The sequence below is a fragment of the Zootoca vivipara genome, chromosome 9 (assembly GCF_963506605.1).
Source record: "Zootoca vivipara chromosome 9, rZooViv1.1, whole genome shotgun sequence".
Taxonomy (NCBI): domain Eukaryota; kingdom Metazoa; phylum Chordata; class Lepidosauria; order Squamata; family Lacertidae; genus Zootoca; species Zootoca vivipara.
In genome coordinates this window covers 15,903,314-15,920,603 of record NC_083284.1, presented here as the reverse complement: position 1 = coordinate 15,920,603, position 17,290 = coordinate 15,903,314, and positions in this window count along the sequence as shown.

Here is a 17,290-nt window from a genome sequence, read left to right as displayed (position 1 = left end):
AAAGGAGCTCCCGTTCCCTTTACTACCAGTATTCTGGAGCCTTTTATTTGCAAAATATCTTGCCAGCTTGCCCCTATGCCACAGTCTGAGCAAGCAGACAAAACCAGCCTCTCAACTGCTCCACAGGACGGTTTGTTGCCGAATTTGTCACAACATCCTCTGGTTGTTTTCCCTTGCTCTTTCCTCGGCATGATAGCCAGTCAGAGGAGCTTTCACCTTGTATGGTTTTGTTCCCGGGGGAATTCTGGCTCGCTCCAACTGGCTCCCCTGGCCAAGGGAGTTGAATCCACTTCAAAAATGCAACTGAAGTACATCAGCGCTGATCTGTTTTATTGCCCTGAGAGCCGTGACTCATTGCAAGCACCTGACCTCATGTTCAAAATCTAACACTAAAATAAAATTTTGTTTCAAATAGGCGTTGAAGGACAGAGAAGCTTCCCCTCCCACTCCCCTTGTCAGGGCCTGCATGCCTGCATTGGACAAGGCCAGTGATAAGCTGGGCTTAGGCAGTGGAGGCGGGTCCATTAGGGCAGTGTTTCCCAACCAGTGTGCCTCCAGATGTTTTGGGACTACAACTCCCATCATCCCTAGCTAGCAAGACCAGTGGTCAGGAATGATGGGAGTTGTAGTCCCAAAACATCTGGAGGCACACTGGTTGGGAAACACTGCATTAGGGCAAATAAGAAACTGCTCCACTCACCTCAGTCTGCTTTCGGCCAATCCCTGCCTGCCTGCTTTCTTACTGTTCGACCAGTCAAGTGGGTGGCTCTGCCTGTCCTTGGCTCTGGCGCCACCTGCTGTTCGTCTCCCAACCTTCTGTCCTACCAATCCCAATGGGCACCAGTTGTCACTGGCTCAGTAGGAAACCAATGGGTGCCGGAAACCATAGCTGCCAAGTTTACCCTTTTCTCACGAGGAAGCCTATTCAGCATAAGGGAACTTCCCTTAAAAAAAGGGAGAACTTGGCAGCTATGCCGGAAACAGAATTTAAAAAGTGGATGGGCCACCCTTATCCGCTTGCTTTCTTCTTCTGTCGCCCCTTTCTCCCCCCCCCCTCTCTGCCACCTTCATGAAATACAGCTGAGAGCCACATGCACCCATCATATCACAAGTTGCCCGCCCCTGCATGGGTGATGCACCCCAAGGAGTTTAGAGAAACAAACACAGTCAGCAGTGGAAGAGGTCGAGATACATGCATGCATCCTTTTATTTGCATGCTGCCTTTCCATAGTTTAAACCATGCTCAGTTTGCATGGATTTTGTTTGTTTGTTTGTTTGTTTGCAAACATAGCAAAATTAACAATGAATAAAACATGAAAAAGTACACAGCCAAACTGAACAATTTTCACATAAATCAAAGTAAGATAAAGATCCAACAACAACAACCCCCACCTGCAACAAAGCTGCCTAAACAATATCCCAGAGCAAGAGACTGTTTTTTGTAGCTGGAGTCAGTCCGGGCCCTGCACTCCCAGGCCAGTTGAAAAAAAGGCAAGGAGCAGTCCTTCCAGGACTCACAGTCAAGATAGATTTTCAACTGCTCGGAACAATGCAAGTTGTATTATTCAAGCAAGTCCTACTCAGAGTAGTCCCATTGAAATTAATTAAGTTGCATCGATTAACTTTGTCAATTAAAAAAAAACTTCAGTGGGTTTACTCTTGAGGAGAACTTGCATTGAATGCCACCCAATGTCCCTAAAGTCTTGAGAGCAACTCAACGGCTTTGATCTGTAGAACTGTTACTGTTACAGGTGATGCACATTGAAGAAATCAATCTTTTAGTGTGACAGCACCTACACTTTGGAACTCCCTGCCCAGTTGGACTTCCCATGGATATGATATTGCACTCTTTTGGACAGCTGCTTAAAACATTCTTGTTTAGTTTACCTAGACATGTAAAAATAGGCATGCATTTTGATTTCTTCCTAGCTTCCTGTTGATTCTAATGATCTTTTGAATATTTTTAAACCCTGTTTTTAACGGCCTGACCATTTTAACATTTATTAATTTATTTTGCAACCCGCTTAGAGGCTTTTATTAGCATCAAACAGTAAATAAAAATAAATTTTAACTGGAGTTCATGTTGATGGATACAATTAAAATTAAAATAATAATAATCACACAAACAAGTTTAATATCCAAATGATCAATATTGCCTGCACTGTTCAGTGAAGACAGGAGAAAAAAGAGGGAGAAAAAAGACTAGGCTCCTCCCTGCGTTGGTTTTATGGCTGATGCCAAATGACTCCCAGGATAACAGCTAGAAAGATATCAAAATGGTCTAAACGTTCTCTCAGCTCATTTGGCCTATATCCTGCCTTCCAACTGACATGGCTAACCTTTACCCGTGAGAGCGACCAAAGGATAAAATCCATAAACTGCTTAGGCCTAAGAAGAAAAGAAATTCAGCTTTGATTTGATGGAAGCTAATCATGAGGATTCCAAAATGGCAATTAAATAAAAAGACCGCTGGCAGAAGTCAAACGTTTCTTGGTCTCTGCATGTCCTGAGCAGGGCCTCAGTCTGCTCTCTTTCCCTCTCCCCTAAATGGCTACGCTCACAAGCAACACTAAAGCAGGCTTCCCCGACCTGGCGCTCTCCAAATGTAGTTCAAAGCCCCTCGAGGGCGCCAGGAAACTGGGGAAAGCAGCTCTAAACCCAGTTTCCTCGTTTCTAATGTTCTTGGGTCAGCTGGCGTCGGATAAAAGGACTGTGGCAATTTGTATTGTTGTTGTTGTTTAGTCGTTTAGTCGTGTCCGACTCTTCGTGACCCCATGGACCATAGCACGCCAGGCACTCCTGTCTTGCACTGCCTCCCGTAGTTTGGTCAAACTCATGTTCGTAGCTTCGAGAACACTGTCCAACCATCTTGTCCTCTGTCGTCCCCTTCTCCTTGTGCCCTCAATCTTTCCCAACATCAGGGTCTTTTCCAAGGATTCTTCTCTTCTCATGAGGTGGCCAAAGTATTGGAGCCTCAGCTTCACGATCTGTCCTTCCAGGGAGCACTCAGGGCTGATTTCCTTCAGAATGGATAGGTTTGATCTTCTAGCAGTCCATGGGACTCTCAAGAGTCTCCTCCAGCACCATAATTCAAAAGCATCAATTCTTCGGCGATCAGCCTTCTTTATGGTCCAGCTCTCACTTCCATACATCACTACTGGGAAAACCATAGCTTTAACTATACGGACCTTTGTCGGCAAGGTGATGTCTCTGCTTTTTAAGATGCTGTCTAGGTTTGTCATTGCTTTTCTCCCAAGAAGCAGGCGTCTTTTAATTTCGTGACTGCTGTCACCATCTGCAGTGATCAAGGAGCCCAAGAAAATAAAATCTCTCACTGCCTCCATTTCTTCCCCTTCTATTTGCCAGGAGGTGATGGGACCAGTGGCCATGATCTTGGTTTTTTTGATGTTGAGCTTCAGACCATATTTTGCGCTCTCCTCTTTCACCCTCATTAAAAGGTTCTTTAATTCCTCCTCACTTTCTGCCATCAAGGTTGTGTCATCTGCATATCTGAGGTTGTTGATATTTCTTCCGGCAATCTTAATTCCTGCTTGGGATTCATCTAGTCCAGCCTTTCGCATGATGAATTCTGCATATAAGTTAAATAAGCAGGGAGACAATATACAACCTTGTCGTACTCCTTTCCCAATTTTGAACCAATCAGTTGTTCCATATCCAGTTCTAACTGTAGCTTCTTGTCCCACATAGAGATTTCTCAGGAGACAGATGAGGTGATCAGGCACTCCCATTTCTTTAAGAACTTGCCATAGTTTGTTGTGGTCGACACAGTCAAAGGCTTTTGCATAGTCAATGAAGCAGAAGTAGACGTTTTTCTGGAACTCTCTAGCTTTCTCCATAATCCAGCGCATGTTTGCTATCTGGTCTCTGGTTCCTCTGCCCTTTCGAAATCCAGCTTGCACTTCTGGGAGTTCTCGGTCCACATACTGCCTAAGCCTGCCTTGTAGAATTTTAAGCATAACCTTGCTAGCGTGTGAAATGAGTGCAATTGTGTGGTAGTTGGAGCATTCTTTGGCACTGCCCTTCTTTGGAATTGGGATGTAGACTGATCTTCTCCAATCCTCTGGCCATTGCTGAGTTTTCCAAACTTGCTGGCATATTGGGTGTAGCACCTTAACAGCATCATCTTTTAAAATTTTAAATAGTTCAGCTGGAATATCATCACTTCCACTGGCTTTGTTATTAGCAGTGCTTTCTAAGGCCCATTTGACTTCACTCTCCAAGATGTCTGGCTCAAGGTCAGCAACCACACTACCTGGGGTGTACGAGACCTCCATATCTTTCTGGTATAATTCCTCTGTGTATTCTTGCCACCTCTTCTTGATGTCTTCTGCTTCTGTTAGGTCCTTACCACTTTTGTCCTTGATTATGGTAATCTTTGTACGAAATGTTCCTTTCATATCTCCAATTTTCTTGAACAGATCTCTGGTTTTCCCCATTCTATTGTTTTCCTCTATTTCTTTGCATTGCTCATTTAAGAAGACCCTCTTATCTCTCCTTGCTATTTTTTGGAAATCTGCATTCAGTTTCCTGTATCTTTCCCTATCTCCCTTGCATTTTGCTTGCCTCCTCTCCTCCGCTATTCGTAAGGCCTCGTTGGACAGCCATTTTGCCTTCTTGCATTTCCTTTTCCTTGGGATGGTTTTCGTTGCTGCCTCCTGTATAATGTTACGAGCCTCCATCCATAGTTCTTCAGGCACTCTGTCCACCAAATCTAAATCCTTAAACCTGTTCCTCACTTCCACTGTGTATTCATAAGGGATTTGATTCAGATTGTATCTTACTGGCCCAGTGGTTTTTCCTACTTTCTTCAGTTTAAGCTGGAATTTTGCTATAAGAAGCTGATGATCTGAGTTACAGTCAGCTCCAGGTCTTGTTTTTGCTGACTGTATAGAGCTTCTCCATCTTTGGCTGCAGAGAATATAATCAATCTGAATTTGTATGGAATTTGTATGGAAGCACTTATTTGCAGGAAAACACCATGCAAGCAGAGCTGGATGAAGGCTGAAGGGAGGGTCTCCCCTGCTCACGCAGTTTTTCCCGAATATAGCCCTGATCCCCAGCTCTGGCGGTGCATGCTGATGTAGTTAGGAACAACCTGATCAGGCAAAGAGGTAATCAGCACTTGCATTAGAAAGAAATACTGCCATCTTCTGTTGTCTGTGAGACAAATGAGCTATGGGTTAAAAATACTGCCCTGTCTGCAGTCTAGATTTTGCCTGCAACAGAGACAAAACAGCCTTTTAAAAAATGACACACACCCCCATCCTGTCAGTGGCCATGCCTTTTCTCTCTTTGGGGTGGGAATGGCAATAATAATAATAATAATAATAATAATAATAATAATAATAATAATACATTTTATTATTTAGACCCTGCCCATCTGGCTGGGTTTCCCCAGCCACTCGGGGCGGCTTCCAACAAAAGATTAAAAATACATTAAAACAGGCATCCCCAAACTTCGGCCCTCCAGATGTTTTGGACTACAATCCCCATCATCCCTGACCACTGGTCCTGTTAGCTAGGGATCATGGGAGTTGTAGGCCAAAACACCTGGAGGGCCGCAGTTTGGGGGTGCCTGCATTAAAACATCAGTCAGGATGGATACAATATCATCAAATAAATGATGTTCTTAGGGAAGATAGGAAAATTGGATTTGAGGATAAAAGGTCCAAATTTCAAATAGAAGTGCTAGAAGGCAAAACAAAGCTTCTGTCAAAAATGTACAATATGTTATTAGAATGGTTTACGAAAGATGAGTTGACAAAAGAAGCGATGATTAGGTGGGCAAAAGACTTTGGGCATAATATTGACTATGATGCGTGGTTGAAATTATGGACTCAAACTTTAAGATTTACAGCATGTACCGCTCTGAAAGAAAATGTGTATAAGATGATGTATAGATGGTATTTAACACCAGTTAAATTAGCTAAAATGTATAGAATGAGTAACAAAACTTGCTGGAAATGTAAAGAGAGAGATGGTGAATTTTATCATATGTGGTGGACATGCGATAAGGTAAAAATATTTTGGGAGATGTTATATAATGAGTTGAAAAAGATGTTTAAATATACTTTCCCAAAAAAAACCTGAAGCATTTTTATTAGGAATAATGGGAGGAGAGATTAGAAAAGAAGATCAAATATTGTTTATGTATGCGACAACCGCGGCCAGGACTTTGTTAGCCCAAAAATGGAAATTACAAGAACTTCCAACGATTGAGGAGTGGCAGATTAAAATGATGGACTATGCTGAACTCGCAAGGATGACTTGCAAGATCCGCGACCAGGGGGAGACAAAGTTTCAAAAAGACTGGAGTAAATATGTGGAGTATATGGAGAAAAACTGTAGATCTTTAAAAACACTTGCAGGATTGAAATAAATCCTACGAATTGACCAAATAGTCAAAAAGGAACTGCAAAAATGTAGTCAACAAGAAACCCGTATGAAGGGAGGGGGGGAAGTCGTTGCTCGGCAGAGTAAAATGTTAGATGAAAATTTATAATGTTTTGTATAAAGAAATGTTTTTTCTTTTATTGGTTAAATTGGAAATTGAATAAAAATTTATTTTTTTTAAAAAAAAACATCAGTCAGATGTCTTCTAAACGTCAGATGGTTGTTTATTTCTTTGACATCTGAAGGGAGGGCGTTCCACAGGGTGGGTGCCACTACCGAGAAGGCCCTCTACCTGGTTCCCTGCAACCTCACTTCTCACAGTGAGGGAACCGCCAAAAGACCCTAGGAGCCAGACCTCAGTGTCCGGGCTGAACGATGGAGATGGAGGTATACTGCAGGTAAAGCGCTTCAGATATACTGGGCCTAGGCCGTTTAGGGCTTTAAAGGTCAGCACCAAAACTTTGAATTGTGCTTGGAAACGTACTGGGAGCCAGTGTAGGTCTTTCAAGACCGGTGTTATGTGGTCTTGGCAGCCTCTCCCAGTCACCAGTCTAGCTGCAGGATTGGGGGGTGGGGGGAGAGACTTTATTTCTGAAGCTGGATGGTGGTTATCCACACAGAATAGGGCCAGTCTATGGGTAACCCACCTCCCTGTCCCTATTGCAAGGATACCTAACCAAATTCAATACCCATACAGCCTGGATCCAGAGTCTCTAATAGTGAGTCTCTAGTGGCATAGAGCCACTAAAAAGAAAAGATACACATAAGCAGCCCTAGACTAGGGATGGCGTAGAAATAAAGTTTTGTTTGCATTTTATGGGAGACCTATGCTATTTGCACTTCCAGAGGAGGAGGAGGGGGGAGGGGGAGGGGGAGGAGGAAGAGAAGGGGGAGGAGGAAGAGAAGGGGGAGGAGGAGGAGGAGGATTTGATCACTACCCAAAGGAGTCTCAAAGTGGCTAACATTCTCCTTTCCCTTCCTCTCCCACAACAAACACTCTGTGAGGTGAGTGAGGCTAAGAGACTTCAGAGAAGTGTGACTAGCCCAAGGTCACCCAGCGGCTGCATGTGAAGGAGCAGAGACTCGAAACTGGTTCACCAGATTATGAGTCTACCACTCTTAATCACTACACCACACTGGCTCTCCATAAACAATACAAGAGCCAAAGCACAACAATTCATCCAATTCACCTTTCTCCAAATTTTGCAATGAAGTTCTCCAGCCGAATAGTGTGTACAAACATGCATATATGAAGAAGCATGCATTAGACTGTATGTATTAGTGAAAATGTGGTTCTCATGAAATACTATAGACAAAACTGTCATTAAATATATCGTCTATTCTCTTTCCCCCAGCATTTGACGGTGCTTTGTTCCTCCAGCAGCCTTTCATTAATAGGTAGCAGTGCTGTCAGCCCTTCGCACCAATCTCTGCTCATAATATAGTTCCTCTTCAGTCATTTAATAATAATGAAAGTCAGGCTCAGCTGAGATGAACACTTGTGTCTGACTATTTGTACAGCTCATAATTATTCCCACCGGGAGTTTGCCATGGCTGAAGTATTTCACAGGATATTTGTTTAAAGCTTTTTATATTCTTTTAATTCATCCTGTCACCGTTTCTATACTTGCGCCTGCCAAATGTCACAATCCCATACCACTTCTTAGCCTGGTTACTGTCACCATGCCCAACCATCTTGGAGCCTATTCACACATTCAGAAGTAACATGTCATACAGGCCTGCTTGGGCTGCATCAGTTCAGAGAACAGACCCCCCTAAAGCAAAACAAAAAAGTCCCTGCAGGTAGAAGGGTGGCTCACAGCAGGGAGGTGGCTAGGTTCAAATCCAGCTCCCTGAATTGCTAGCAGTCAGTGTGCAGGGAGATGGCTGGTTTATCAAAAACCAGGATGGGGCCACATTTTTCCTGATTTATTATATTAATACTAGATAGCTCAGTTGCTTAGAGTAGAGTGGTGCTGATAGTGCCAAGGTTGCTGACCTGATCACGGTATGGGACAGCTGCATATTCCTGCATTGCAAGGGGTTAGATATCCTCAGGTTCCCATTCGACTAGCTCTACACTAGCTCTTAACGTATATGCAGAACTTCACATGTCTTGAATTTCCACTACCCTGCTTCTTCTTCCAAATTTTGCAAACAAAAAAACAAAAAACCCAAAAACCATTAGCAGTAGCTTGGAAGCTCAGAGCAACATTTCTCCCTCCAGCCTCTTTTAAGTTATTACTTTATAGGACCCAGGGCTGAGTCCCTGGAAGCGAAAACAAATCCCGGTTCTGAGCTCTGTCTCATAGTAAGCTATGTGATCGAAAGGTAAGCCTTAGAACAGGCATCCCCAAACTTCGGCCCTCCAGATGTTTTGGACTACAATTCCCATCTTCCCCGACCACTGGTCCTGTTAGCTAAGGATCATGGGAGTTGTAGGCCAAAACATCTGAAGGGCTGCAGTTTGGGGATGCCTGCCTTAGAACATTCCAATCCCATTAAAGTAAATGGCAGCGTTCCAGAGCAGGTTGCTTTCAGTATGAAGCTTCTGCTTGCTAGAGTAGCTATAGCGCGTTACTGATCCTTTCTTCTGACTTCACAAAGCCATCCAAGAAGCTGGGTGCTCTTGTAGGCTACTCCCTGCTGTCTACTGCATGTGCATGCTAATGCACAAACTGAGGCAGGAAGGTGTGTGCATGGGCATCGAGTCCCTCTGTTCCCCCTACACATACTCTGCACTGTTTCAGCAATTGTTGGGCCTCATAGAGGCTAAATGGGTCGTTGTGCTGGCAGGCTTGGTCCGTAGAATGGAAAATGGCATTCTTTGCTCTACAGGGAGCTGGCTTCGAGCACCAAGCCCACTGGCAGACCAACTCTGAGCTGCAAAGATGTCTGCAAACATGACATGAAGGCTGGCAACATTAGCCTCACCATATGGGAATCGCTTGCAGATGACCGCAGTGCTTGGAGACAGATAGGTCTTGTATCTGTAGCAATGGCCAGAGGAGGAATGACCGCTCGAGGGAACACACAGAGAGAGAACTCCATGGTGCATCTGCAGCAGCACAAATGGATGACTTCAACTGCCCTGGCTGAAACAAAATAGGCCTCTCAGCTGCATCGCTTTCTGTAGTCACAGCAGGCACTGTAACTCTCCCATGGTTTGACTTCACACACACAAACACCCAAAGGTGCACTCCTCCATTGTCTCCTGAAAAAGACGGATGCCACAAGCAAACAAAACGTTTAAAGTGTGCTGTGAAACACATTATACAAATGTGACACTAGATGGCGATGGTGAGCTATGGCAAATTCAATATATTTTTCAAAAAAAATTTGAAAAAAGCATTTGCAGAATTTTTTTTATATGTGTCTAGATTCCACCTGAGATGCTACAGAGATAAACCCATTTACAGGTCCTGCTCCCTGTGATGCTAACAGCAGCATATTATATTATATTATTATATCATATCATATCATATCATATCATATCATATCATATCATATCATATTATAATTAAATTTCTTTATTGCCTTTCATACAAAGATCACACAAATATACATAGAAGAATAACAAGCAAAATCAGTAACCCCCAAGACAGAGGAGGTTCAATATATTTTTTCAAAACGCTTTGCAAACAAGTTACTGTGAGCTACCATTAGTCACCTCCTTCGGGCCAGACTGTGAAAGGCCCCGAACTACTCAAAAAACCTATGCTGGACTGCACAGTGAAGATGCAATAGAGGTAGCAAAGTATGTCTTCTTTGCTGCCTTCACTGCCATTGGTAGGCTTGATAATGAGCCCTCACCAGTGTTCGACTGCTCTCAGCTGGAGTTTTCCTCCACTCGCCTTCCAGCCGTCTCCCAGCTTGTTTCCCGGGTTAGTGTTAGAGGACACTTAAAAAGCGACAGTAGCAATGGCTGAACTTCGAGAGGGGAAACTGTGTGTGTCCTTCTGTGGTAGAAGAGGGGTTTTCTAAAGGGAAGTGCCTTTGGTACCTTCAACATGGCGAAATGCATCTGATGAAGTCTGCAAAACATACGATGCCACAAGGAATCTGTCAATCTTTTAAGGTGCCTCAAGAACTCTTTGTTGTTTCTTAGACTGAAGTGTCAGCTTCTGGGCTGCTTCTGAACTGCTAGGCAGACCCAATGCAAACATGCAGTCTGGTTTCATTTGTGTAAGAGTGAATGAAGGGGCTGGGTAGAAAACTGAAGGGAAAAGGACATTAGAGAGGATTAGGCAGAGGATGGTTTCATACAATTAGCACTGTTGTGTATTGAGTCAAAGGATTTTATATCTGTATTATTATTGTCTGTATTTGCATTAGGATAAAGTAACTGCCTTTTGGTCCCAGAGGGTACAGCTACTATTGGTTCATTTAAGCTGCTGTATTTGGATCCTCTGTCTTATTGGTTTCCTCCAAAAGGCAGCACTGTGATTGCGTGATATTGTTCCCTCCAAAATGTATCCCTTCCTAGCTAGTCCCCTGTCCCTATAAATGTAGCTTTCCTCTCCTCAGTCTTCAGTCTTGTTCACTTTAATAAAGAGCTGTTACTAGAGAACTGTCTCCAGCATGTTTTGTCAAGAGAGCTGAAATCACAAACCCCACGTCACAACAACTGGCGACGAAGGTGGGATCCGGAATGCTGAGGAGCGGTTAAACACAACCCTGCCTCAGAGTCCGGATTGCAGCTGAGAACAAGACTCACTGGCCAGCTGAGAAGACGACCCTGCCCGCTAGGACAATGGAGAGTCCAAGGGTATTGGAGCCCTTCCAGCCATCAGAGCCCCACACCTGGGAAGACTACGTCGAACGCTTCGAGTTCTTCGCAGTGGCTCAAGGGATCACCGATGCCAGCAAAAGAAGGGCCACATTCCTGAGCTACTGTGGGCCCGAGACCTTCAAGCTAGCCAAGGCATTACTTGCTCCAGCGAAGCTGAGTGAGACATCTCTCCAAGATATTCTTGCCTGCCTAACAAGCCACTTGGCGCCTACTGAGACCAAGATGGCCCGGCGGATGGAGTTCCATAAGAGGCAGCAGCATGCTGGGGAGTCTGTATCCGCATTTCTGGCTGAACTCCGGAAGCTCGCTCAGCACTGCGGCTTCCAAAATCTGGAAGAGACTCTCCTGGATCGGTTTATTGGTGGTCTGAGCAGCAAGAAAGCCAGAAGACACATCGTGGCTAAAGAAGAGGTTACCCTTGCTTCAGCCTTGAAGGAGGCCACCGCCACGGAGAATTATGAAAGAGAGGAGCTTGATGCCAGTCGCAAGGCCACTAAGCCACAGATAGAAGTTGCGCATGCCATGGACGAGCTAGAGGCTACTCCAAGCCAGAGCCCAGTCCGTGGGGTTGAGTCGGTGCGTCAGGCCTGCACAGTGCACAGAGATCGCCGAGGCAGTTGCCCAGGTTGTGGCGGAAACCATGAAAGGAAGAGTTGTCGTTTCAGGGATGCTATCTGCCGGACGTGCGGAAAGACGGGTCACATCGCCAGGGTCTGTAGATCGGCGGCGTCGGGAGCGACAGGAGCACCTAGACTGGAGCATCGCAGACCGCCCACAGCAACTCGTTTTCTAAAGGACTGCCACTACGTAACGGAGATCAATGGGAGGGCCGTGCAGTTTCCAGCGCAAGGCAAGGCACACGTCAAGGTGAAGATTGAGGGTCAGCAGTGCGACATGGAGGTGGACTCCGGATCTGCATTCACCATCGTGTCAGACCAGACCGCGAAGACATTCTTCCCCAGGGGTAAGTTGCCCCCTCTGGAGCCCTTTCCGGCAACCTTGCAGTCGTACTCAGCAGGCCGCATCCATGTTATGGGAATGTGTGCCGTGAGAGTACAGTTCCGGGACAAACGGGCTGTACTCAAACTGGTGATTGCGAAGGGCAGTCGCCCCAGTCTCCTGGGCACTGACTGGTTCCCCGCCCTGGGACTGAGTATCTCAGGGCTTAATTCAATCCAAACCTGCCCTGAGATGAGCGAGGTATTATGCAAGGAATTTGCTGGTCTCTTTAATGGAAAACTGGGTTGTTATAAAGGGCCCCCAGTTGACTTCGAGTTGGACCCCGGGGTGGCTCCAATCCGACTCAAACCAAGGCGAGTGCCATTTGCACTGCAACCCAAGATCGAGGCAGAGCTGGATAAATTGGTCAAGCAGGGAGTTCTCTCACCCGTGGACTCTGCTAAGTGGGAGACTCCAATCGTCACACCCCTTAAAGCAAATGGGGAAGTCAGGATATGTGCAGATTACAAATGTACTATCAATAAGGCACTCAGGGGAAACTCATACCCCATTCCAGTTGTATCACATCTGTTGGCTAAACTGGCTGGGGGCAAGGTGTTCGCCAAAATTGACCTGGCACAAGCTTACCAACAGCTGCCAGTAACCCCACAATCAGCGGAAGCACAGACTATTGTCACACATAAAGGGGCGTTCAGAGTTAACAGATTACAGTTCGGCGTTTGTGTGGCCCCAGGGATTTTTCAAGGGCTCATGGAACGCCTGTTAAGAGGTCTGCCGGGGGTCTTGCCATTTTTTGATGACGTTTTGATTGCTGGAAAAGACCCACAGGAACTGGTTGCGCGTGTCCGTGCAGTGTTGCTCAAGTTCAAGGAGGTGGGGTTGCAACTGAAAAAGGAAAAATGCAGTTTTGGGGTGCCAACGGTGGATTTCTTGGGGTTTAAAATTGATGCATCAGGCATCCACCCCACAGATGCTAAGATTAAGGCCATCATCGAGGCACCACGACCACAGAACAAGACGGAGTTGCAGTCATTCCTGGGACTTATTAACTTTTATCATTCGTTCTTACCCCAGAAAGCTTCGGTAGCTGAACCATTACATAGACTATTGCAGAAAAAGAATGTGTGGCGATGGGGGCGGGAGCAGCAGAAGGCTTTTGACTCCTTGCGAGGAATGCTGAGTAGCAGGAGCGTCCTTGCTCATTATGATGAGTCAAAGCCGCTGGTCCTGGCATGTGATGCCTCTCAATACGGTCTGGGGGCTGTGCTGAGTCATAGGGAACCGGATGGGTCGGAAAAGCCCATCTCTTTCTATTCCCGTACGTTGTCGCCCACGGAGCGCAACTATGCTCAAATTGATAAAGAGGCACTGGCTATTGTGTCCGGAATCAAAAGGTTCTATGATTATTTGTACGGTCGCCAATTCTCCATTGAAACGGACCACAAACCACTGTTAGGGTTGTTCAACCCAAACAAACAAACGCCACAAATTCTCTCCCCCAGAATGTTGCGTTGGTCAATATTCCTGAATGGGTTCCAGTACACCTTGACCCATGTGCCGGGGAAACAATTGTGCCATGCTGATGCGCTGAGTCGCTTGCCCCTTCCTGGCGGGAGCAATGAGGATCCTGCTCCGGCGGAGCACATTATGATGCTAGAAACACTTCCGGGGGCTCCTGTAACAGCTACGGATATAGCTGAGAAAACGAGGAAAGATGCTGTTCTCTCCCGTGTGCTCACTTGGGTGGGGAGGGGGTGGCCAGGTGGTCCGCATGAAGAAAAATTCAGGCCTTATGCGACAAGGCAGCACGAATTGTCCATGCATAAGGGTTGTCTCCTATGGGGAGATAGGGTGATCATCCCAGCACCACTGAGAAACAGGGTTCTTGAGACGCTTCACATGGGACACCCGGGAATGGTCAGGATGAAGTCGCTAGCCCGATGTTATGTGTGGTGGCCTGGAATGGACCAGAACATAGAACAATGGGTACGAACATGCAAGGCATGCCAAGAGGTGCGGCCAGAAGTGGCCAGAGCACCAGTCCACTGGTGGGAGCAGTCCAGGACTCCCTGGAGCCGGCTGCACATAGATTTTGCGGGGCCATTCCAAGGGAAGGTCTTTTTGGTTATCGTGGATGCATATTCCAAATGGTTAGAAGTGGCGATGGTCCCTAGCATGGCATCAGCTGCCGTAATCAAGGTGTTGAGGCAGCTGTTTGCTACCCACGGGTTACCTGAGACCATTGTATCAGATAATGGGGCAGCTTTTGTATCCCAAGAATTCAGGGCATTCTTGGCTGATAACTTCATAAGAGGGGTCACATCCGCGCCCTTTCACCCATCCTCCAATGGGCAGGCTGAGCGCATGGTAAGAACAGCCAAAGAATCCATTGCGCGCTTAATGGAGGGTAACTGGTCGGCTCGCATTGCGCGAATGTTATTTTTGCAGCATGCGACGCCGTGTACTGCGACGGGCAAGTCGCCAGCCGAGCTGCTCTTAGGTAGAAGACTGGTAACGGTGCTGGATTATGTCCACCCAGATAAAATGCCAAACCGTAATTCAAGAGCAACCCCCCAGGCTGAGACTGACACAACAAGGTATCTCGCCCCTGAAGATCTGGTCTGGGTGAGGAACTATTCACGAGGTCCGCGGTGGGTGGCTGGTGTGATCACCCGGGCTAGTGGACCTGTGTCCTATTATGTGACCTTGGAAAATGGGCAAGTTTGGAAGAGACATATAGATCAGCTGAGGCGCCGGGCGCTCAGCAGGGAGGAGTCAGATAATTCATCCCTGGCTAATGACGCACAGCTGCGAGACCAGAGTGAAGATGGCCCAGAGGTGCAGTCACCAGGGGCTTCAGCAAATGAACCAGGGTCTGCTAGTCCTCATGATGACGAGGTACAGGTCGGGGACCCTGAGATGTCTGGGACTCCCTCTGTTCCTGATGAAACCCCTATAGCAGCCCCTCCACCACAGGTAACACCCAATCCAGAACCTGCAACACCTGTTGTCAGGAGATCAGGTAGAAGTTGTAGGACCCCACAGTACCTGAGGGATTACGTCTGCTGTGCTCACTAGGGGGGGAGGGGTGTTGTGTATTGAGTCAAAGGATTTTATATCTGTATTATTATTGTCTGTATTTGCATTAGGATAAAGTAACTGCCTTTTGGTCCCAGAGGGTACAGCTACTATTGGTTCATTTAAGCTGCTGTATTTGGATCCTCTGTCTTATTGGTTTCCTCCAAAAGGCAGCACTGTGATTGCGTGATATTGTTCCCTCCAAAATGTATCCCTTCCTAGCTAGTCCCCTGTCCCTATAAATGTAGCTTTCCTCTCCTCAGTCTTCAGTCTTGTTCACTTTAATAAAGAGCTGTTACTAGAGAACTGTCTCCAGCATGTTTTGTCAAGAGAGCTGAAATCACAAACCCCACGTCACAACAAGCACCCTCCCTCCTGCAATGGAGTGGGGAACCTTTTGCAGTCAATAGGCTGCATCTATTCTGTACCTCAGCAACTTTGGGGTGAGGGCCACATACCAGTGATGGGCAGGGCCAGAGGCAAAAAAGTGGTTGCAGCAAAGGGATGTGACTCTTACTGTTGCACAGAGTCTACATTCCACCAGTGTAACAGGACCTATCAGCATTGGCATTCTGACCGGTCCTGAAGGCACACCTGTTTAGGCAAGCATTTCCCTGCACTAGGGTTTGCGTTTTATTTGGCTGTTTTAAGCTTTATTTGGTTAAAAAACAGTTTTCAATTGTATTTTCAATTGTTTGCTTTCTCTTTTAATGCCCAATGGAAATACGGCACATTTTAATTATATATTGATTTTATAGTTATAAATAGTTCAATAGCCATTTGGGCAATAAGCAGTAGATAAATGAATAATAATAATAGTAATAAATAACAATTCCAGTCACACAAAAGACAGAAGTTTTGACACACATTTTATTTATGTCGTGAACTGGCAGGACAATAGAAAGGAGGAGGAAGAGGATCATGGCGGGGGGGTGTAGCCATGACTGGTACGCACGGGGGGGGGGCAAGCTGTGGGTGGAGAAGGAGAGGTTGGGGGCATAGAAAATACTCATGGGGAGACAGAGGGTGGCAAGGGGATGATAGTCAGTGCCCAGGAACCCAAGAACCCTTCACCAGAGCCAGAGGGGGCCCTGTCTCCATGAACACTGTGGGCTCTAAGGCATAGGGAGCAGTGTGAGGTATGCTCTAAGACAGGGGTGTCCGACAGGTCGATCGTTGTGGCGTTTCACCTCTAGAGGGCCTAGAAGGGGTTAAGTTGCCAGGGAGGGAAACGACCAATGGGAGCTCTCCAGCCAGAAGCAGAGTGTATATAGAGAGAAGCAGGCAGGCGGGAGAGGAGGAGAGTTGAGGGAGAGTTAGATGTGAGGAGAGAGATATATTTGAGAGGAGCTGGTGTGAAGATAAGAGCTGGTTATTATTGTGGTGGCAGTTAAATAGTGAGATAGACAGGATATAGTGTTTAGTGTTAATTATTATTAGTTATATTTAGAGGTAATAGGCCGGTAATTCATATTTAGAGGTATTAGGCCGGTATAGGAACCATCTGTGATTTTGAAACCGTTTAAGCTTTGTACAGTAACCAATACGCATAACCACATTCAATAAACCATCTTGTTTTATTTTACTATATCCTGGTCTGAGGTGTGTGAGTGATTGAGAGTATTTGTTTGTCGTTGGTACAACACCAATAGACCGTCAAATGTCTGGGGGTGATGTGCAGGTCAGTGTGACCGCGACAATCGTGATCTACCGGTCGATTGCATAGCATCCTTGGTCAAACGTGGTCAATTACGGTACCCTGATAACACCCCCCCCCGAAAAGAAAGATCAACAACTTTGGCTTACCCTTCCCCCCAAAAGCTCAACAACTATGGCTCATCCTCCCCCCAAAAAACTCAACAACTCTGGTCAATCCAATGGGTAGATCACTGCCAGTTTTTTTGTTTTGTTTTTTTTACAGTGGGAGTAGATCGCAACCTCTTGGAAGTTGGACGTGCCTGCTCTAGGAGGCTGAGGCAGGCAAGGGCTCACAGCCCAGCTCCCTAGCTGGCCAGGTGAGGCTTGCTAGCTCTGGGAGGAGGTGTG